General features: G+C 39.5%; 1 protein-coding gene and 1 pseudogene across 1 annotated transcript in view; one reads left to right on the forward strand and one right to left on the reverse strand.

Annotated features, from left to right (window-relative positions):
* ARMH3 (armadillo like helical domain containing 3) overlaps nucleotides 1-24,762 on the reverse strand; it is a 177,459-nt gene that overhangs the window by 61,431 nt on the left and 91,266 nt on the right. The window lies entirely within an intron of this gene.
* On the forward strand, nucleotides 19,598-19,857 carry LOC124507082 (cytochrome c oxidase assembly protein COX20, mitochondrial-like; annotated as a pseudogene).

A 24,762-nucleotide genomic window follows, 5' to 3' on the forward strand; every position in this document is an offset into this window, starting at 1 on the left:
CCAATGTTTACAGCAGCATTATCGACAATGGCCAAAGTATGAAAAGAGCCCAAATGTCCATTGACAGATGAATGGATAAAGAAGATGTGGTATCTATACACAATGAGTATTACTCAGGAATCAAAAAGAATGAAATCTTGACATATGCAACTATGTGGATGGAACTAAAGAGTATGATGCTAAGCAAAATTAATCAGAGAAAAACAAGTATCATATGACTTCACTTATATGAGGAAGCTAAGATACAAAACAGATGAACATAAGGGAAAGGAAGCAAAAATAATATAAAACCAGGGAGGAAGACAAAACATAAGAGACTCTTAAATATAGAAAACAAAGAGGGTTGCTGGAGGGGTTGCAAGAGGGGGGATGAGCTAAATGGGTAAAGGGCATTAAGGAAGACACTTGTTGGGATGAGCACTGCGTGTTATACATAGGGGATGAATCACTGAATCTACTACTGAAATCACTGGTGCACTGTATGCTAACTTGGATGTAAATTTAAAAATAAATTAATTTTAAAAAGACGATATGGTTGGCACAAAAACAGACACACAGACCAATGGAATAGAATAGAAACCCCAGAACTAGACCCACAAACGTATGGCCAACTCATCTTTGACAAAGCAGGAAAGAACATCCAATGGAAAAAAGACAGTCTCTTTAACAAATGGTGCTGGGAGAACTGGACAGCAACATGCAGAAGGTTGAAACTAGACCACTTTCTCACACCATTTACAAAAATAAACTCAAAATGGATAAAGGACCTAAATGTGAGACAGGAAACCATCAGAACCTTAGAGGAGAAAGCAGGAAAAGACCTCTCTGACCTCAGACGTAGCAATCTCTTACTCGACACATCCCCAAAGGCAAGGGAATTAAAAGCAAAAGTGAATTACTGGGACCTTATGAAGATAAAAAGCTTCTGCACAGCAAAGGAAACAACCAACAAAACTAAAAGGCAACCAACAGAATGGGAAAAGATATTTGCAAATGACATATCGGACAAAGGGCTAGTATCTAAAATCTATAAAGAGCTCACCAAACTCCACACCCGAAAAACAAATAACCCAGTGAAGAAATGGGCAGAAAACATGAATAGACACTTCTCTAAAGAAGACATCCAGATGGCCAACAGGCACATGAAAAGATGTTCAGCGTCGCTCCTTATCAGGGAAATACAAATCAAAACCACACTCAGGTATCACCTCACGCCAGTCAGAGTGGCCAAAATGAACAAATCAGGAGACTATAGATGCTGGAGAGGATGTGGAGAAACGGGAACCCTCTTGCACTGTTGGTGGGAATGCAAATTGGTACAGCCGCTCTGGAAAGCAGTGTGGAGGTTCCTCAGAAAATTAAAAATAGACCTACCCTATGACCCAGCAATAGCACTGCTAGGAATTTATCCAAGGGATACAGGAGTACTGATGCATAGGGGCACTTGTACCCCAATGTTCATAGCAGCACTCTCAACAATAGCCAAATTATGGAAAGAGCCTAAATGTCCATCAACTGATGAATGGATAAAGAAATTGTGGTATATATATACAATGGAATACTATGTGGCAATGAGAAAAAATGAAATATGGCCTTTTGTAGCAACGTGGATGGAACTGGAGAGTGTGATGCTAAGTGAAATAAGCCATACAGAGAAAGACAGATACCATATGGTTTCACTCTTATGTGGATCCTGAGAAACTTAACAGGAACCCATGGGGGAGGGGAAGGAAAAAAAAAAAAAAAAAGAGGTTAGAGTGGGAGAGAGCCAAAGCATAAGAGACTGTTAAAAACTGAGAACAAACTGAGGGTTGATGGGGGGTGGGAGGGAGGGGAGGGTGGGTGATGGGTATTGAGGAGGGCACCTTTTGGGATGAGCACTGGGTGTTGTATGGAAACCAATTTGTCAATAAATTTCATATGGTATACACACACACACACACACACACACACACACACACACACATTGGAATATTACTCAGTGATCAAAAAGAATGAAGTCTTGCAATCTGCAACAACATAGATGGAACCAGAGTGTATTGTGCTAAGTGAAATAAATCAGTCAGAGAAAGACAAATATTATATGATATCTGGTGAAGGAAAAAGAAGATAAAAACAGAGAGAGAGGCAAACCATAAGAGACTCTTAAATATAGAGAACAAACTGAGGTTGCTGGAGGGGAGATCGGTAGGGGGATGGGCTAAATGGTTAATGGGCATTAAGGAGGGTAATTGTTGGGATGAGCACTGGGTGTTACATGTAAGTGATGAATCACTAAATTCTACTCCTGAAACCAGTATCACACTATATGTTAACTAACTGGAATTTAAATTTAAAAAAAATCATTATAATAATGGGGTCCTGGAAAATTAAAAACACTAAAGGCTGAAATTCCCTTCAAAATGTTTAGTCTTTAGTGAATAAAGAAATTATGTATTTGATAGATTGCTGCTGATACTAACAGGAAGAATTAAAACTGAACTGAGGGGCACCTGGGTGGCTTAGTCAGTTAAGCGTCCGACTTTGGCTCAGGTCATGATCTCATGGTTCGTTGGGTTCGTGAGTTCAAGCGCTGTACTGGGCTCTGTGCAACAGCACGGAGCCTGCTTTGGATTCTCTGTCTCTCTTGCTCTCTGCTGCTCTCTCTCAAAAATAAATAAACATAAAAAAAAGAAAAGAAAAGAAAAGAAAAGAAAAGAAAAGAAAAGAAAAGAAAAGAAAAGAAAAGAAAAGAAAAGAAAATGTTAAAAAAAAAAAAAACTGAACTGAGCATCATCTCTGGAATTTACTACCAAGGGAAAACAACCTCACTAAACTCACTCATTTTAGTAGGTGGTTTTTTTTTGTTTTTTTTTGTTTTTTAAGGTTTATTTATGAGAGACAGAGCATGAGTGGAAGAGGGGCAGAGAGAGAGGGAGAGGAGACACAGAATCCAAAGAAGGCTCCAGGCTCTCAGCTATTAGCACAAAGCCCGATGTGGGGCTCCAACCCATGAACCGTGAGATCATGATGTGAGCTGAAGTTGGACGCTTAGCTGCCTGAGCCACCTAAGTGCCCCTTCTAGCAGCTTTTTGTAAAGTCCATCAGGTTTTCTACTTGGACAGACATGTGGCTGGAGAGTGAAGACAATTTATCTCTTTCTTTCCAATCTAAATGCCTTATGTTTCTTTTTTTGGCTAGAACCTCCAACACAATGATGAATAGAGGTGGTGAGAGCAGACATCCCCACTTGGTTCCCAATCTTAGGCAAAAAGCATTCAGTCTTTCACCATTAAGTATGATCGCTACACCAGACTTCAAGCTGTATTACAAAGCTGTAATCATCAAGACAGTATGGTACTGGCACAAAAACAGACACTCAGATCAATGGAACAGAATAGAGAACCCAGAAATGGACCCACAAACATATGGCTAACTAATCTTTGACAAAGCAGGAAAGAATATCCAATGGAATAAAGACAGTCTCTTTAGCAAGTGGTGCTGGGAAAACTGCACAACATGGAGGAAGATGAACCTGGACCACTTTCTTACACCATACACAAAAATAAACTCAAAATGGATGAAAGACCTAAATGTAAGACAGGAAGCCATCAAAATCTTCAAGGAGAACGCAGGCAAAAACCTCTTTGACCTTGGCCGCAGCAACTGCTTACTTAACACATCTCCAGAGGCAAGGGAAACAAAAGCAAAAATGAACTATTGGGACCTCATCAAAATAAAAAGCTTCAGCAAAGGAAACAATCAGCAAAACTAAAAGGCAACCAACGGAATGGGAGACATATCAGATAAAGGGTTAGTATCCAAATTTGCAAACAACATATCAGATAAAGAGTTAGTATCCAAATTTGCAAACAACATATCAGATAAAGGGTTAGTATCCAAAATCTATAAAGAACTTATCAAACTCAACACCCAAAAAACAAATAATCCAGTGAAGAAATGGGTAAAAGACATGAATAGACACTTCTCCAAAAGAGACATGCAGATGGCCAACCGACACATGAAAAAATGTTCAACGTCACTCATCATCAGGGAAATGTAAGTCAAAACCACAATGAGATACCACCTCATACCTATCAGAATGGCTAACATTAACAATTCAGGAAACAACAGATGTTGGCAAGGATGCAGAGAAAGAGGATCTCTCATGCATTGCTGATAGGAATGCAAACTGGTGCAGCCACGCAGGAAAACAGTATGGAGGTTCCTCAAAAAATGAAAAACAGAACTACCCTATGACCCAGCAACTGAACTACTAGGTATTTATCCAAGGGAAACAGATGTGCAGTTTCGAAGGGACACATGCACCCCAATGTTTAGAGCAATACTATCAACAATAGCCAAAGTATGGAAAGAGCCCAAATGTCCATCAATGGATGAATGGATAAAGAAGATGTGGTGTGTATATATATATATATATATATATATATACACACACATACATACATACATACATATATATATATATATATATACACACATATAATGGAGTATTACTCGGCAATAACAAAGAATGAAATCTGGCCATTTGCAGCTACGTGGATGGAACTAGAGGGTATTATGCTAAGCGAAATTAGTCAGAGAAAGACAAATATTATATGACTTTGCTCATATGAGGAGTTTAAGATACAAAACAGATGAACATAAAGGAAGGGAAGCAAAAATAATACAAAAACAGTGAGGGGGACAAAACATAAGAGACTCTTAAATATGGAGAACAAACAGAGGGTTACTGCAGGGGTCGTGGGAGGAGGGATGGGCTAAATGGGTAAGGGGCATTAAGGAATCTACTCCTGAAATCATTGTTGGCCTATACGCTAACTTGGATGTAAGTTAAAAAAAAAATAAATTAAATTAAAAAAAAAAAGTATGATTGCTCTAGGTTTTTCATAGATGTTCTTTATCAGGTTAAGGAAGTTCTCTTCACTTGCTAGTATGCTGAGAATTTTGAATCAGGGTTAGATGTCAGATTCTGTATTTCCCAAATGACTATAAACAAACAAAAATCCCAAAACAGAACATACTTCTACATGGGGTTTCTTTTATCTAGGATAAAGCCCTTGCTTGAAAGATCAGACAGAAGGAAGAACATCAGTCTCGACCAAAGTCAATGGCCCCTAGACTCTAGTGGGTAAATGTGCTCAATACTCCTGTTTGGTTTAGTGCTGAGAGTGGCCTCTTCCTTCCTGGAGTGACCTTCGTGACTGCACAGGAGAGAGGGAATGCTTCAGAAACTCTCCAGAAGCAAATAATGGATGGTAAGCAGTAGTCTGTCATCTCTTGGAGCTTTTCAAATGAAACACAGCTACCCTGGTCACATTCTATCTCACGTACAACGTGATTGTACCTGGGCCTTCAGATGTTCTTCCAGAGTCTTAACTGCCATGCCATCCCCCCTATGAAGTTTTGTCATGTGGTACTATCTATTAATGCAGGTCAGGAGGTAAAGGCACAGAGATGGTTCACAGGAAACACATTATAAGTAATCACGGACTGGGGCGCCTGGGTGGTGTAGTCGGTTGGGCGTCCGACTTCAGCCAGGTCACGATCTCACGGTCCGGGAGTTCGAGCCCCGCGTCAGGCTCTGGGCTGATGGCTCAGAGCCTGGAGCCTGTTTCCGATTCTGTGTCTCCCTCTCTCTCTGCCCCTCCCCCGTTCATGCTCTGTCTCTCTCTGTCCCAAAAATAAATAAACGTTGAAAAAAAAAATAAAAAAAAAAAATAAGTAATCACGGACTAATTAAGAGTTGGCCAAAACAGACCTGCATTTCCCACCTGGATGGAGTGCTGTGTATCTACTATTGTACCGTCAGTAAATTACCCCTTAAGTCCCTTTTGGACAGAAAGGGCATAAAAATGCAGTATTAAGGCATGATACACTGCTGCCATAAGCTTTATCTCATAAGGTTTCATTTATCCAGTCAAAAATTGTATATGTTGTCTTATGATTTCTTTCCCTACTAAAAGCTTTCCTTTTGTTACAAGGTTACAACTTTTTAAATCGCTACTTGCTACACCCTGCAAGTACTGGTGAACATGCCAAGTCAGAATAAGAATATGCTACTTGATATAGATGATGATTTGAGAAAGTCCTATTTCTGATTAGTTTATTTCAACCCTAAGCAATATGATTAGAGTTCTGCTCCAATAGCAGACTTCATCTAGTGTATCTGCATTATTTATCACACTAGGAGGAGAAGAAAGGACAGATTTTAAAAAATAGGGATACAAATCAATATGAGGTTTTCCACAGATGCAGTCCTGGTGGGGGAGCACAGCAGCCCCTTCAGGTCCAGTGCTGAAAATCATTTAGCTGAAAATACTGAAAGACCCAGCGATGTTGGCTCAACAAGTCACTCCGGGAATCAGCAGCTTGCTAAATGTAATCTGCCTGCTCTCGGCCAGAATGATGGCCACACATCGGCTCGGGGGTAGTCAGCATGTTAGCACACTAAGCTGCAGCCACATAGCTGTACTGAGTATTACTGCTATAAGTAGCGCAATAAGTCTACCACCATATAATTTCTGCCACTATATAATTTCCCCCACTGGACTATTTTTAGGGACAGTGAATAGATTACCAAATAGTCTGGCATTCAGGGAGGTGCTCCAAGTTGGACATGAGAAGCAAGCACGATAAACACAGTTCAGATCACTGGAGACATGGGGGAAAGAGAGGAAAGAGGCATAGCAATTATCAGCAATGGCTCAGCATTTGTGGTTCACCTATCCCTGGGTCCCTGACATTGTACAAACCTGCTTTACAAAACTCATAGCATGACAAAGCTTCTTGCTCCAGTCCAAAAGCAGAGAGGCGTGGAAGTTGTCTCGGAGATTAGCTGTGGGACAGAAATATCTCTGGGCACTATGTAGGTCTAATAACAATTCCACAGTGGGAGGGCCCAGACAGAGCAAGTAAACAAAACCTAAAACTAAATCCACACAATCTCAAATAATTGGATTCAACTCATAAATTGGGCAAATGATCCTCTTGTCTATGTCTCATGGCTATCAACAAGGTCCAAGAGCTCCTTATCTATGATTTCTTTTTCAAAACAATCTTATCAGGGCACATGTTTAATTATGCTAACATCCAAGGAAAACCACCACAACCCACCCTCCCTCTGCTTCCACTCAAAAATGAATAAAAACTCTTGGAATTTGGAAGCAACATGAAGAAAATCCAAGTCCTCTAATTGTAGCTCCTGTTACTCAAATTGTTTTCAATAAGTTGCCACATGAAAAGTATGGCAGCAATGGTCAAAAGCTAAGTTTCCTACCCTTCCTTGTGAAGACATCTTTTTTCTAATTAAAAACAATTTTTTTTAGTATTTATCTACTTTTGAGAGAGAGACAGAGAGACAGAGAGAGAGCAAGCATGAGCGGGGGAGAGGGAAGAGAGAGAGGGAGACACGGAATCTGAAGCAGGCAGGCTGCAGGCTCCAGGCTCTGAGCCTGAACTGCAAGATCATGACCTGAGTTGAAGTCCTACACTTAACCGACTAAGCCACCCAGGTGCCCCTTTTTTTTTTTCTAATTTTTAAACTAAGGTATAATTTGCATACAGTAAAATTTACCCTTTTTAATGTCTGATCTACAAGTCTTGAAAAATGCATACAGTCATGTAATCAAACACCACAATCAAGATACAGAACAATTTCATCACCCAAAAAGTTCCTCTGTGCCCTTGGTCCCAACCCTAGCCCCTGGCTGATCTGAATTTTGTCCCTACAATTTTGCCATTTCCAGAAAGTCATATATATGGAATCATACACTATGTAGACTTTTTTTCTTTTTTTAAGATTTTATTTTCAACTAATCTCTACACCCAATATGGGGCTCAAATGATCTCAGGCTCACAACCCTGAGATCCAGAGTCCCAAGCTCCACTGACTGAGCCAGCCAGGGCTCTGCTATGTAGCCTTTTGAGTCAAGTTTCTTTCATACTGTATAAAGCAACTGAATTCATACACATTGCTGTATGTATCAGTAGTTCTTTCCTTTTTATTGCTAAGTAGTATTTCATTATATGGGTAGACAAGTTTATTTATTTAATCCCTAGTAGAGGGTCATTTGGGTCGTTTCCAGTGTCCAGAGAATGTGTGGATAAAGCCACTGCAAACATGTGTTCAATCCAAGTCTTCATTTCACTTGGGTAAGTACCTGGGAGTGGACTGCTGGAAGATCTACTTTTGAAAACATCTCCCTGGGGGCACCCGAGTGGCTCAGCTCTTGATTTTAGCTCAGGTCATGATCTCATGGTTCATGAGACACAGCCTGCATCGGGCTCTGCAGTGACAGCAACAGAGCAGAGGCTGCTTGGGATTCTCTCAACCCTCCTCTCTCTCTGCCCCGCCTCCCCACTAGTTTATGTGCATCGCCCACACTTTCTCTCTCTCAAAATAAATAAAACTTAAAAAAAAAAAAAAACCAGCCTGGTTCTATGCATGTCATTTCTACAAAGCAGATATGCATTTTCCCAATAGAATAACTGTGATGCTTCTCTTCCGGGTCCATCTATATCATTTCTCCACCCTCCTGGGTGCAGGAAATATCTCCAAATCAGGATCACTTACAAACTTCATTAACAGTGTTTATACTTTCATCCCTGGATCATTAATAAAAATGTTAAATATGCCTGATTTCCTCACTGGCCCCCTGCAGCAGCCTAGGGAACAAACTCTTTCTACCCCCACACACTAGCATTTAGCTTTACACTTGTTTTACACCACACATTGCATCAGTAGCTTCTCCTCTATATTCTTAATCACTTTTCAGTTGAGCCAAGCATCTTCAGTATATCACCTTTAATAATTACAGGGAAACCAAGCAGAGCTCTTCCTGACTCGTTTGCAGTTAGTGCACTTTCTGCAAGTCACAGATACAGACAAGGATCGGTAGAGAGCACACAAAATTTGAGGTCTTACTCTTTAATACCAGCCTAAAAGCTACACAGGGCTTCGTTCTTCCTAAGATAGTATCCCATCCCAAAAACAATCTTTCAAGTATATGCTATATTAATTAAACTAGAGAAGAGGAAAAAAAAAATGTCAGCATAATTAACATACAAAGCAACAGTATGGCCTAATTAATCACCATGAAGAGCAATCGAATAAAATACTATGCATTTTTATGGAGCAATTTAATCTGGCAAGTAATTAATCACAGAAACACTAAGCAAAACAAATGGATTTCCCTTTAAGGAAGTCGCATTTATCATCTGTAATGTATCCCAAACTCTAATTTGTTATCCTGACTCAAAATTATCCAGGAGACAATGAATTGTCAGCTTTAGTAGAACACTGATTTCTGAAGAAAAAGAACACTGAGCTTTTCAAATCAAATTACAGTCCCTTGAACACCCAAAGAGCTAAGGGTTATGGGGCTGAGGTACATGTCAATAGGCACGGAGGTCTTAACCACAAGAGTTCTAAATCTAGGTCAGTTTAGTGAAATCCATAAATAATTGCTAAATGACTCATGAAAAGAAAACAGCACTAGGAGTGACAATTGTGGGTCACAGATATTACCAAAATCCAAGGAGAAGATCCTTAATAATTGACAACAGGGGCAAAGAAAGCTTCTGATTTCAGAATAAGCAAAGGGTAGAGGGGGATGCACGTATCACTGCAGTGAAACTTAGCTCAAAGAAACCTTTACTCCACCCTTCTCTCCTCTCCCTCCTTTCTTCATTCCTTCTTTAAACAATGACCAATTTTCCCTAGGCCCCAACAGCTTCACCAGTCTGAAGAATACCAACAGGCTGATAATTCTGAATGCCTTCAATTTTCAAAGACAAAGTGATATACACTAGCTAAGAAGGTATAAGAAAGTTATCTTCTTATTTCCTCCTTCCCAGCCACCCTCTCTGCTTGGCCATATTTGAGACCAAAAGAACTGCCCTTTTCTTTGCAAAGGAAGCTCACGGCACTTTAAGTCTTTCCCTTAATATTCCCATTTCTAGCTTTTTTTTTTTTCTTTATTTACTAGTCTTGAAGGGCTCTCTTTCTCTCTTTTTTTTTTTAAGCAAACTCCTATAAGTTAAAGCATGTGACAGAGTCCCAGGCATCTGCTGGCTGTATCAAAGTGGTTTTCTCTTTACTGACCTGCTTGACCTCCAATGATGGATCCCATGAAACTTTCAACACTTATTCAACTGTACAGAGAAAGTCATGCTTTTCACACTTCACCCTGACTATGCTCACAACTTGAGAAAAGCTGTTGTAGACACCCTATTTGGCCTAGGGCATTTTCCTCTAGATTTTAATCCTTACCCTTCTCTCCAAACCTTTTTGCTCTATTATCCCTGGCTTGCACCTATGACCTGTTTCTGAACTCTTTCACTCTGGCCTTCAGTCCATTTCTCTTTTGGAGAGTCTGACTGGCACTTTTGTTCAGTGATTCTCTGAAATGTGGTCTCTGGATTGTTCTATGGGTTCCCTCCCAACAGTAAATGAATTAATATTCATCAGCCCAACAGTAAAGGAATTAATATTATTCCCAGCCCATTCCACATCAGGCCCAGCCAGTATCCTGAATACCCACTTGTCTAAAAGAGCAGAACTCTGTTTATAGATCTATGTTCAACAGACATTCAATGAACACAGGCACTGTGTTATGGAGTTAGACATGGATGCTGCCTGCCTTCAAAGAGCTCACAGCCTAGTAAAAAAAGATACACAAATAGTTATTACTGTAGTATGGATAGATCTGGCTCTAAAAGCAATGTTCAACGTGTACTATTTCAGGAGGTAAGCTGACAAGCTGGGGAAGGACATCTAAGGCAGGGAGGAAACGTACGTGTGTGTGTGTGTGTGTGTGTGTGTGTGTGTGTGTGTGTGTGTGTAGGGTCTGGAGTAGGAAACTGTTTGTCCAGACAACTATAAGTGTCATTGTTTTGTCCAGAGAACTCTATGTGGTCTGGCATAGCTGTGGTGAGGACACAGAGTCCAGAAAGCATATTAAGAATGGAACTATGGGGTGCCTGGGTGGCTCAGTCAATTGAGCATTGACTTCAGCTCAGGTCATGATCTTGCAGTTCGTGGGTTCTGTGCTGACAGCTCAGAGCCTGGAGCCTGCTTTGGATTCTCTCTCTCTCTCTCTCTCTCTCTCTCTCTCTGCTCCCCCCCCCACTTGTGCCTGCTTGCTCTCTCGCTCTCAAAAATAAATAAACTTAAAAACATTTTTTTTAAAAAGAATGGACCTGTATGCCATGCTACAGAGATTAAATTTTATTCTGCAGGTATTAAGGGAGCCAGTGAAGGGAATGAACACAGGAAAGAGCAAGAGAAAGAAAGAGGCACAGAAGATAACAAGTAAGACTAGAAGGTTAGAGAATCCAACTGATAAAGAAATGGGGAGAATAAACTGTGTTATATTTACAAAATAAAATACTACTCAGCAATAAAAAGGAATGAACTACATATACTAGATCTTTGCACACCCATGTTCATAGCAGCATTATTCATAACAGCCAAAATGTGGAAACAACCCAAACGTCCACCAACAGATAAATAAACAGAATGCAGTTTATACATACAATGGAATGTTATTTAGCCTTAAAAAGGAAGAGAATCCTTTATATGATCCAACATGAATGAACTTTGAGGTCATTATGCTAAGTGAAATAAATCAGACACAAAAAGACAAATACTGTGTTGATTCCACATATATGAGATATCTAAAGTAGTCAAATTCATAGAAACAGAAAGTAGAACGGTGGTTGCCAGGGACATGGAGGAGGGGAAATGGGGGGGGGGGCTGTTTTTTAAATGGGTATAGAGTAGATGAAAAAGCCTTAGAGATCTATTGTAGAACAATGTGAAAACACTTAATGCTACTAAACTGTATACCTAAAAACACTTAAGATTGTAAATTTTGTATCTTTTTTTTACCAGTGTTCAAAACTGTTTAAATTTGGGGGGCCCTGGCTGGCTTGAGCAAGTGACTCTTGATCTCAGGGTTGTGAGTTTGAGCCCTATGTTGGGTGCAGAGATTACTTCAATAAATAAAACTTAAAAAAATAATAAAAATGTTTATATTTTTAAAAAAGGAATGAAATAATATACACAACAGAGTGGATGAATTTCAAAAACTTATTGAGTGTGAGAAGAGAGTCACAAAAGAGGATCTTCTATATGATTCTGTTTACATGAAATTCAAAAACAGGAAAAACTAATTTATGGTGAAAGAAGTCAGAAAGTGCACAATTCTGGGGAAAAGGAGAGTCACGAGGCACTTTCTGGAGCAATGGGAAGGCTCTAGGTCTTGAACTGGATGGTATTACAGAGGTATATACATACGTAAAAAGCTGTCCAATTACACACCTACGATTTTGCACATTTTACTATTTGTATAATTAAAATAGAAAGGTTTTCAGTGAGTTGGTAACATTCTATTGATTAGCGTGAGTGGCTCACAGATATTCATTTTAGGATCAAGCTTTATTACAAATACACGTTAATATAGTACTTTTTAGAACTTATCAAATAGTTCACATTTTTCAAGTAGGAAATTAATTCCGATTAAATGGGCAAAGGAACGGTCTTTAATCCATCCCTATCTGAATCCCAATTCAGAAAACCAATTAGAAAATTATCCCATAAGGAAGATGATGCACAGTCAAAACCCTAGTCAGAAATCTTTCACTCCCTTCTACCCAGACTGAGTTCCAACTACAGGTAAGCAATCCTGCTGCCTTTTCAGGGATGTCACCAACATGAATAAAGGAAAGGGGAGATCAATGAGAACCACTGTCTCTGGAACTTCCTTGAGATCGAGAATTTTCATTATATGAAAATAATGTCAAATGAGAGAGAAATTAATGTTTTTTGGTGTTCAGGACAGTGAAAATACATTATTGCACCCTGTGTTTGACATCCCCCTCACATGTTATTGGTTTTAAAAGAAATTATATGGAAACCAATTAGAACAAAAAATCTCATTAAACCTCTTACAATAGAAGCCCACTTTGCTAGAGCATGCACAATATCTGGGCCCCAGGGAGAAATGTATAATCGAGGTAAAATTAATCAAAGCCTACACATAAAAAGAACAGCAAGAGACAGTTTAAGAAGAAAATCTTTCTTCAGTGTTAGAAATTCCTGAAGTCTGATCACTGAGTGCATAATTCTGCTTATTATTATCTTCCACTCTGTAACACTATATATGTAATTAGGCTGATATCACAGTAAAATGACAGTAAAATGCAGACACAATTCATTTAACAATTAATGTACTGAAGCTAAAAATTCTTACCATGTCATTAATTGCCTGCTTAAAACGCTGCCTCAGTTTCAGTTTTAGATGATCACACACCTTCTTTAAGAACCCAGGGGAAAGGCAATGCACAAGGCAAGGCTTGTTTAGAGGAGAAATAGCAGGCAGCAGTGAGTTTCCTTCTCTCCCTACGGACCCCAACTCAGAAGAGCCTTTACTGTGACCACCAAGCTTACTACTAATTAAAAGAGAAAACAGTAAAGAGCATCTTCTTTCTCAGTAAAGCTTTCCCACCTACCCTCACTCCAAACCGCCTCTTCAATGTTCTCTGTTAGGTTTTAATTTCTCAATATAATAAGAACTAACACTTGCAACAATCTTTTTTTCCTTCTTTTTTTCTCTTTTTTATGTTATTATTTTTTAATTTATTTCAACTGGTAAATTCCCTCTTGGGGTTTTGGGAGAGTAGGAGGACAGAGGAAGACTTGAACCATTCTATGAAGATTGTTGTCTCTGATTTTTCTATAAAAGGATTTTATTTTTCTAGTCTGGCCCTGGCTGATGATTCCCCACCCACAGTTTTTTCTTCACAAATTTATTCTTTACAAAGAGCTTTGCAGTTGATTCTTAAGGAGGTTTTTTTTTTTCCCCCAGTTTTTGAGGCCATTTTATATAATAGCAGCAAGCCAAAACCCAAAAAGGAGAGAAAATATTCCCAAATCATACACCAAATCAGTAGCAGAGTCAGGATTAGATCAAAGCATCTGGACAAAAATTTAGAAGGCATAGTTATCAAATGTGCTGATGATACAAAGCTGCAAAAGAAAACCAATACACAGAATGACATCATCAGGACTCAAAAAATATCCTGATAAACTAGAATGATGAGCTGCAATGAGCAAGATATATTTAATAAGGATAAAGAGTGGAGCGCCTGGGTGGCTCAGCTGATTAAGTGTCTGACTCCTGATTTTGGCTCAGGTCATGATCTTGTGGTTCGTGGGCTCAGCCCTGTGTCGGGCTCTGCGCTGACAGCAGAGAGCCTGCTTGGGATTGTCTCTCTCTCTCTGCCCCTTCCCTGCTTGCTCTCGCTCTCTCAAAATAAATAAAGTTAAAACAATACAGTAAGGATAAAGAGTTTCATTTAGGTTAAAGAAAAGTTCAGGGGTGCCTGGGTGGCTCAGTTGGTTAAATGTCCAACTCTTGATTTCAGCTCAGGTCATGATCTCACTGTCTGAGATGGGCGTGGAGCCTGTTTAAGATTTTCACTATCAGGGCGCCTGGGTGGCTCAGTCGGTTAAGCGTCCAACTTCGGCTCAGGTCATGATCTCACGGTTTGTGAGTTCGAGCCCCGTGTCGGGCTCTGTGCTGACAGCTCAGAGCCTGGAGCCAGCTTTGGATTCTGTGTCTCCTTCTCTCTCTGCCCCTCCCCAACTTGTGCTCTATGTCTCTCAAAAGATAAATAAATGTAAAAAAAAATTTTTTTTAATATATATCTAAAGGACAATCACAGTATGCCAGTTATTTTAAAAACCATGACAAATGAATAACAACTGAAGGAAGAAAGGATAGTACAGAAAGGCAGTAGTATACATCTTAGCCCTTTGAAGAAGTTAATATATAGAAGACAGAGTACATTTTTTGGTGTTACATCTAAAGGTTCAGGTTATAAAGAGGAAGATTCCAACATGAGGAAAAGATTCTCATCATTTTTACAAAGATTTTGTTTTTTTAAGTGATCTCTACACCCAAAGTTGGACTCGAACTTACAACCCCAAGATCACAAGTCACATGCTCCACCAACTGAGCCAGCCAGATGCCCTACAATTCTCATTATTTAAAAAACTGAATAGTCTATATCCTAAAGTATTAAGCACTATTTTCACTAAGTATTCAAGGAGAGGCAGGCTGTGACCCCAATAAGTGAGATTTCTGCTTTGGGAAGCAGACCAGAGTAGATGGCCTCTTCAGTTCTTTTAGCTTTTAAGGTTCTGTGATCCTGGCACCGCTAATCTGTAAGATCAAAGTCCCATAGAAAAGACGAAGTATGGTATGCGGTATCTGGTATAAATCTGAGAATTTAATTAGAGTGATCACGCTCCTACGGAGCCCAAAACACTCCTCTTTTTGTTCACAATAATCCAAAGAAAACTAAAATTTCACCTACTGAAGAGAAGCCTGTTGGGTTTGCTGACCAGGATGATATATTGTTACCCAATTGTAATAGGTTCTAGAACCCACTAACAGATTAACAATCTACTGTGTTCTACGGAGTTGGAATATCTGAGTTATATGACCAGAGTTCCAGCCCAATTTTTTGGAAAGAAAAATGGAGAGAGAAAATTAAGGGATAAGGTAAAGAACTGCCCACAATTTTAAAAAGACTTTTTTAAGTGCCCTAGATGTTGGATGGAAAAAGGAAAGGAATTAAGGATCTAAATTACGCCTATTGATCCCATTTGTGGCTAGGATTTATAGAAGTTACAATTAGAAACCAGCATTTGTGAGGAGCACCTGGGTGGCTCAAACATCTGACTTCGGCCCAGGTCATGATCTCACGGTTCAGGAGTTCAAACCCTGCATTGGGCTCTGTGCTGACAGCTCAGAGTCTGGAGTTTGCTTTGGATTCTGTGTCTCCCTCTCTCTCTGTCCCTCCCTCACTAGTATTCTGTCTTTCTCTCTCTCAAAAATAAATAAAAACATGAAAAAAATTTTTAAAAACCCCAGCATTTGTGAACTAAGTCATGATTAAGTGTCTATACTTCCTACCTAGTGAGAGTTCCTTTTCAAGAAGAAAAAAAAATCAACCTTTTCTCAAGTGAAAATGAAACTTTTTGTCTTACCTTGGGATCAATGACAATTAGGGAGCAGCACATCCCTAAAGGACCAAGGACAGTTGTACCAGCAGAAGCAGGCCATCTCCAGAGAGCCAGAGAAGGAGAAGAGCTGGCTGGGAAAGAGCAAAGGCCCAGGAGTGACAGATAGGCTTTGGACTGCTATAGACTCTAGCCCCTTCCCAACCCTCTGACCCAATTATCTAATGAATCAACTGGAAATACCTTTCTTCCTGACCTACTAAAACAGCAGTAATTCTAGGTCATCTTGACTGCCCCTCTGGTTCTCAACTTCTAGCATTTAGAAACAGATGTAAAGACAAGGAAGCAGTGACAGAAACAGAAGAATAAAGAAATGTTCCTAAGACCAGAGGCTTCTAAAGAAAGGATCTCAAGTCTATCTCACACAAATATACCACCCTTTCGCTTACTCATTCTTTCTCTCTCTGAATCTCTCTCTTCCCAGGTTTTTGATGCTTACGTAATAAGAAACTGGAAAAGGCACAGGGTAGGATCTGCTGATTAAAAGACGAGCAGAATAAAGGACATATGTCAGATGGCTCATCTCCGAGAGCCATAAAAAAGTTAATGCTAAGTTTAAAAACCTAAAGTTAATTTACCACACCACAGAATTATAGGAAAGGAGATCCAATTAACTACCGGTGGCACAAGCACAAACAACAGGACTTTGCTGTGTATATACACATTTAGAGAAACAGAATGTTGAAGGACTGTGGACCTAAAAAGAGGAGAGAATTTGTTCTCCTACCACGTGGGGGCCATTCACTCACACACCTGGGACCAAGGGCTAGAACACTCTGGAAGAAACTGCCAATTTCACCTACAACTGTCTGCTCAGAATCAAGCCCTTTCAACTTACCTCAAGGCCCAGGACTCTTAATTACCTCTAGTCACCCAGAAACAGCTACTCTAGTATCACCGGCTCAGTCACAAAAACAGTCCCTCCAAACCACCTCCAAAATGTTCAAGTTAAGTACTTGCCATAATTCATTAAGAAAGAGAAAAATAGGGTCACCTAGGTGGCTCAGTCAGTTAAGCATCCAACTTCAGCTAGGTCATGATCTCACAGTTTGTGGGTTTGAGCCCCATGTCAGGCTCTGTGCTGACAGTTTGGAACGTGCTTTGGCTCCTCTGTCTCCTTCCCTCTCTGCCGCTCTGCAGCTCACACTCTCTGTCTCTCTCTCTCAAAATTAAATAAACAGGAAGGAAGGAAGGAAGGAAGGAAGGAAGGAAGGAAGGAAGGAAGGAAGGAAAATATCGTGGCGCCTGGGTGGCTCATCTGTTAAGAATCCAGTTTTCAATCTCAGCTCAGGTCATGATCTCAAGGTTTGTGGGTTCAAGCCCCATGTCAGGCTCTGCGCTAATAGAGCAAAGCCTGCTTGGGATTCTGTCTCTCCCTTTCTCTACCCTTCTCTCTCTCTCTCTCTCTCAAAATAAATAAACTTTTTTTAAAAAGAAGAAAAAAAAGAAAGAGAAAAACATCAATGTAATTAACAAGCAAAAAGACTAATTGTTTTCCAAAAGAGCATTCAAAATAAGGTCACCAGATATGTATAAGATCTCTTCCAACTAACTCACCATTTACAAGGTTCCTTAAGTTGGCTATTCACATTCCTATAAAACCCAGTGTTTACAAAAGTTGAGGCCCCACACCTGGGAGGCCTCAATTGACACTCTCAGAACATGCACCTGGGGCCCACTAAGGAGGTCCTGTTTTACAGTCCAAGAGCTTGATTCAGGACAGAGGGCTGAGCTCAAGGTTGGCTTCTTTTCTCTTGGGGGTCGTATGCCAGAAATAGTCCCTTATCTGAGTGAATAAAAACAGGCCACAATTAGCAGCCCCTACCTTGGTGGGAGAAAATGAAATGCAAAAGATGGAGCACAGGACAAGATGATTTTCCACAAATCAATACTGACTCCAGACATAAATGAACACACCTTCATCCATTCCACATCAAACTACTGTGTCCTTCTCTCAAAATTACATTTACCAATTAGTGCTATTCCTTTTGCACCATACTCTTTATTTGTTACAAAGCTCAACATGCAAGCATCAAGAGACAATGAGCTCAATATATTTTGAGCCGTAGGCTATCAGCTCACCGAAGAATGGAGCAGGATCTAGAATGCTGTGTTTAACACCCACCTGTGACAGAATCTCTTAACAAACAAAATGTATCTAAACTCTAAACAGACTATTTCCCCATTCTCACCTAGTCTTAGCTCCAGACATGATAAAGTAAATAAAATTAGGGTCCTGTTTCTAATGCATCCTTACTTTCTCAGGAAATACATGAAATTCTCCTTTTTAGTGTGCTTTTGGCAAATAAAGTTCACTGAAGTGAGTGTTGCATGTGTATGTTATTTAGAGCTACAGAAGAGTTATGTTTCTGTATCTCACTGGAATTTAGTATAATCTAAACAGTTTGTGATTCCAATAAGTTAAGATGTTTACGTATATGGTAAACCCTACAGCAACCACTAACGAAGTAACTAAAAGAAACAGTGAAAAAAAATCATTAAAGAAATCAAAGTGCTACATTGAAAAATATTTACTTAATGCAAAAGAAGGCAGTTAAGAAGGTGCAGAGAAAAGGCACCTGGGTGGCTCAGTTTGTTGAGTGTCCAACTCTTAATTTTGGCTCAGATCATAATCCTAGGGCCATGGGATGGAGCCTGCTTAGAATTCTCTCTCTCTTCTCTCTCTCTCTCTCTCTCTCTCTCTCTCTCTCTCTCTTTCTTTCTTTCTTTCTTTCTCTCTCTCTCTCTCTCTCCCCCCCCGCCCCTCCCCCACTCATGCTCTCTCTAAAATAAAAGTTTTTTTGGGGGCGCCTGGGTGGCGCAGTCGGTTAAGCGTCCGACTTCAGCCAGGTCACGATCTCGCGGTCTGTGAGTTCGAGCCCCGCGTCAGGCTCTGGGCTGATGGCTCAGAGCCTGGAGCCTGTTTCCGATTCTGTGTCTCCCTCTCTCTCTGCCCCTCCCCCGTTCATGCTCTGTCTCTCTCTGTCCCAAAAATAAATAAACGTTGAAAAAAAAATTTTTTTTTATAAAAGTTTTTTTTTAATTAAAAAAAAAAGTTGGGACACCTGGGTGGCTCAGTCAGTTAAGCGCTGGACTTTGGCTCTGGTCATGATCTCACAGCTCGTGAGTTGGAGTCCTGCGTCGTCAGGCTCTGTGCTGACAGCTGACAGCTCAGAGCCTGGAGCCTGATTCAGATTCTGTGTCTCCCTCTCTCTCTGCCCCTCCCCCACTCGCACTCTCACTCTCTCTCTCTCCCTCAAATATAAACAAACATTTAAAAAAATAAAAATAAAGGTACAGAGGAACACAAATTCATGAAACACACAGCAAACTAGAAATGAAATGGCAGACATAGTTCAATTATATCAACAACAACACTAAATGTGAGTGGAATAAATAACCCAATCAAAAGGCAGAGACTGTCAGACTAAAGTAAACAAGATCCAACTATATGCTATCCACCAGAGACGCATTTTAGATTCAAAGATACAAATAGGTTGAAAGTAAAAGAATGAAAAAAGGTATGTCACGACAGAAATAAAAGCTGAGGCAATTCAACAATAAAAATAGGGTACTAGAGCCCATGGCCGCCACACCACTGCCTGGCAAACCAGCAAAGCAGAAGCCCTTTAAGCTCCTAGGAATTTTAGATGTGGAAAACATTCCCTGTGCATGGGATTCAATATTGTATGGTTCATTAGGATCTTCTGTGGCTGGCCTTGGGCATTTTAGTAGAATTAGAAGATCATGTGATGTTGGAGTAGGAAGATTTATCTTGGTGGCTTTAGGAAGCTGGTTCCATTTTAAGTATAATTATGCAAGGCTAAAAATCGAGAAAAGAATTGCCAGAGAAGGAACTAAAAATAAGATTTTATATGAAAGTACCCACCTTGATCCTGAAAGAAAACAAACCAACAGCAACAGCAGAAATCAAGCAGTCTCAAGCACAGAAAACCCAAATACAACTCACTGGAGTCAGTGTGAACAAAACTGAGGTCAATTCTATTAAACCTGGTATGTACCATAAGGCTTTCAGTGAAGTAAATAATGTTATGTGTTAGTTATAAATAAAATAAAATAAAAACCTAATAAAAATTGGGAGACTTTAATACCCATTCCTTAATAATGGCTAGAACAACTAGGCAGAAGATCAACAAAGAAACAGAAAACTTGACCACCACTAAAAATCAGTTAAACCTAACAGACATCTAGAAAAGAGTACACTCAACAACAGCAGAATAGATATTTTCCTCAAGGACATATGGAACATTTTCTAGGATAGATAATATGCTAGGCCATAAAATAAACCTCAAAAATTTAAAATGACAGAAATAATACAAGATATATTCTCTGATCAAATTTCTTTTTGTTGTTGATTTTTAATTTCATTCTATTGTGGTCAGAGAATATACCTTGTATTTTTTTTTTAATTTATTTATTTTGAGAGAGAGAGAGAACATGAGGGAAAGGCAGAGAGGTATGGAGAGAGAGAGTCTCAAGCAGGCTCCACACTCAGCACAGAGGTCAATGGGGAGCTCAATCCTATGACCCTGAGTTCATAACCCAAGCTGAAATCAAGAGTCAGATGCTTAACCAACTGAGCTACCCAGGCATCCCCACCCTATATTATTTCTACCATGTAAAATTTGAGCATAACATATAGACGTGTTGTATAGACTTGTCAATCATTATACTGTACACCTGAAACTAATGTAACATTGAGGGTTTTTTTTTTTTTTATGACGTTTAAGCCTAAAATAAGCAGAAGGAAGAAAATAATAAAGAGTAGAAATTAATGAAATAAGGAATAGAAAAACAAAAAAGAAAACCAATAAAACCAAAAGCTGGTTCTTTGAAAAGATCAACAAAAGTGACAAGCCTTTTAGTTAGACTGATAAAAGAGAAGAAATTCAAATTCCTAGAATCAGAAATGAAAGAATATTACTACTCACCTTACAGAAACACTAAAGTATTATAAAGTACCATTATAAACAACTGTATGCCAATAAATTAGACAACTTAGATGAAATGGACAAATTCTTAGGAAGACACAAATACGGAAACTAGGGGCGCCTGGGTGGCTCAGTTAGTTAAAGAACTGACTCTTGATTTCCTCTCAGGTCATGATGTCACAGTTTGTGAGTTTGAAACCCACATTGGGCTCTGTGCTGACACTGCAGAATCTGCACGGGATTCTCTCTCTGCCCCTCTCCTGCTCAACTCTCTCTCTCTCTCTCAAAATCAATAAATAAACATTAAAATATTTTTCAAAAAACAAAAAAACCCAAAATTATTGAAACTAACTCAAAAAGAAACAGGCAATCTGAACATACCTATAAAACAAGCAAAAAGATTTAATTACTATTTTTAAAAAACTACCTGTGAATACAAGTCCAGGCTCTGATGGCTTCATGGATGAACTATACCAAAGATTTAAAGAATCTCTAAATCCTTTAAAGTCTTCTAAAAAAAACTGAAGAGAGGGACCATTTCCCCAATTCATTCTATGAGGCCACCATTACCCTGGTGTCAAGACCAGACAAAGACCACAAGGAAAGAGAACTACAGAACAATCTCTCTGACGAATGTGGGTACAAAAATGCAGCAAATACTAGCAATCTGAATCCAACAACATATAAAAAGAATTATACACCTTAACCAAGTGGACTTTATCCCAGGAATGCAAGGCTGGTTTAACATGTGAAAATCAATGTATATAGTTGTATCAATAGAATAAGAAACAAATCATCTCAATAGACACAGAAAAAGCATCTGACAAAACCCAATACCTTTTTATGACAAAAAAAAACAAAAACAAAAAAACAACCACTCAATAAATTAGGAATAGAAGGGAATTTTTTCAACTTACAAATAAAGGGCATCTAAAAAAAAAATCCACAGCCAAATGTTTTTAATAAATTAAAATGTAAGAAAAAATTAAAATATCTATAATCCCTCCAATCAGACATTAGAACACATTGATTAGTATCTTTGCAGTTATAAGCATATTCCTTTTGGGCACATTCTCTTTAACCACATTAATGGGAAGAAGGAAGTGTTAAAATAGTAAAGCCAAAGTTTCTTGGTCAAATATCTCCTCAAAGGGCTGGAAGTGAGGGAAAACATAAACTCTCCCTGTCCAAACTATTTTCCCAATGATGATGCCAAGATACAGACTGACAACCTAAGTTCCAATGGGGCCCCTGATGTCGGGTTGTAAATGGTATCATTCTATATTTCTGGTCCCTTCTAAGTCCACATGAGTAAAGCCAAGAGAAATGAATACAGTTGGATATGGAAGGGGGTCACTTGTCTAGAATGAAGTCCCATGCAGATCATTAGAACCAAGGTTGGTAAGACCTCCAGACTTGCACCTTAAGAACAACTTTTTAAGAAGATGATAACAATGAACACTTATATAGCACTGATGGTATGCTAGGCACTATTCCAAGTGCTTTACATATATTGTCATTTAATCATCTCAACAATGACCCCCATTCCATGAGGAAAAGCAAAGAGTGGTTAAAGAATTTGTCCAAAGTAAGAGGTAGAGCTTAGACTCAAACTCAGACAACTTAACTCTTAAGAGACCCTGCTCTTAATCACTATGTTATGCCATCTCTAAACAAGCAGAGGAATGAGCAAACCTAAAACACAAAACACAACAGATGCATACAGAAAAAAATGTGGAGTCTCCATTTCTGTGCTTACAAGTTAATTCAGCCTGATTCAAATTAAGAAATCATAACTGTGTTATATCAAAAAAGCAAAGTGGGTGCTGGGTAGACTCCATACCCACATGCAAAAAAATGAAGTTGGACCCTTACCTTGCACCATATACAAAACTTCCCTCAAAATGTATCAAAGACCTAAATGTAACAGCTAAAACTATAAAACTCTTAGGAGGAAACATGGGAAAGCTGCAGGACTTGAGTTAACTATGATTGATTGGATATAACACCAAAAGCATGGTCAACAAAAGAAAAAAAACGATCAGCTGGACTTCATCAAAATTAAAAACTTTTGTGCATCAAAGGACATGATCAACAGAATGAAAAGGCAATCCATGGGAAAAAAATACTTGCAAATCATATACCTCATAAGAGATTGGTATCCAGAATATATAAAGAATTCCTAAAACTCAACAACAAAAAACCCAAACAACCCAATTTAAAAATTGGTAAAGGATAGGAATAGACATTTCTCCAAAGAAGATAGACAAATAGCCTATAAGCACATGTAAAGATCACCAATACTACTAGTCATTAGGGAAATGCAAGCCAAAACTGCAATTCAATACTACTTCACATCCATTAGGAAAGCTATTATCAAAAAATAGAGGGCCAGGGTTCCTGGGTGGCTCAGTCGATTAAGCCCTGACTTCAGCTCAGGTCATGATCCCAGTTTGTGTTTGAGCCCAGCGTCGGGCTCTATGCTGACAGCTCAGAGCCTGGAGCCTGCTTTGGATTCTGTGTCTCCCTCTCTCTCTGCCCCTTGCCCACTTACACTCAGTCTCTGTCTCTGTCTCTCTCTCTCTCAAAAACAAACAAACATTAAAAAAAAAAAATACACGAGCATCTGCATTGCTCAGTTGATTAAGCATTCAACTCTTGATTTCAGCTCAGGTCATGATCTCAGGATTTGTGGGATTCAGCCCCACACTGGGCCCCACAGCAGGGGACAGACTGACAGTCTCCTCTCCCTCTGTCCCTCCCCATTTCATGCTGCCTTGTTCACTCACCCACTCTCCCCCCTCTCTATCCCTCCCCCAACATGTGTGTGCATGGGTGCATGTGTGCACATGCACACTCTCTCACAAAATAAATCAATTTTTTTTAAGTTGATTTATTCTGAAAGAGAGAGAGAGAGAGAAAGAGAGCACACACACACACACACACACACACACGCACACAAGAGGGGGAGGGGCAGAGAGAGGGAGCGACAGAACCCAATCAGGATCCACTGCCAGCGTAGAGGCTAAAGTGGTCACGATCTCGCGGTCCGTGAGTTCGAGCCCCGCGTCAGGCTCTGGGCTGATGGCTCGGAGCCTGGAGCCTGTTTCCGGTTCTGTGTCTCCCTCTCTCTCTGCCCCTCCCCCGTTCATGCTCTGTCTCTCTCTGTCCCAAAAATAAAAAACAAACAAAAAAAAAAAAAACAAAAAAAAAAAAAATAAAGTGGGACCCAAACCCATGAACCATGAGATCATGGCCTGAGCCAAGATGAAATCAAGGGTCAGATGTCTAATGGGCTAAGCCACCCAGGTGACCCAATAAATATTAAAAAAAATAAAAATAAAAATAATAATAATAATAGAAAACAATAAGGGTTGGCGATGATACGGAGAAATTGGAACCCTTAGGCATTGTTGGTGGGAATGTAAAATGGTGCAGCTACTGTAGAAAAGCGTTATGGTGATTCCCCCCAAAATTAAATTACCATAGATCAGCAATTCTACTTCTGGGTAGAAGAAAAGAAGAAAAAGCTAGGGCACCTGGTAGGCTTAGTCAGTTAAAGCCTCGGACTCTTGATTTCAAGGTCTCACAGTTTGTGAGTTCAAGCCCTGTGTAAAGCTCTGTGCTGACAGCATGGAACCTGCTTGGGATTCTCTCTCTCTCTGCCCCTCCCCTGCTCTCTCTTTCAAAATAAGTAAATAAACTTTAAAAACAATA

This window comes from Lynx rufus, unplaced genomic scaffold (assembly GCF_022079265.1).
Source record: "Lynx rufus isolate CCGP_SWC_20201006 ecotype Redwood Valley unplaced genomic scaffold, mLynRuf1.p SCAF_11, whole genome shotgun sequence".
Lineage (NCBI taxonomy): Eukaryota > Metazoa > Chordata > Mammalia > Carnivora > Felidae > Lynx > Lynx rufus.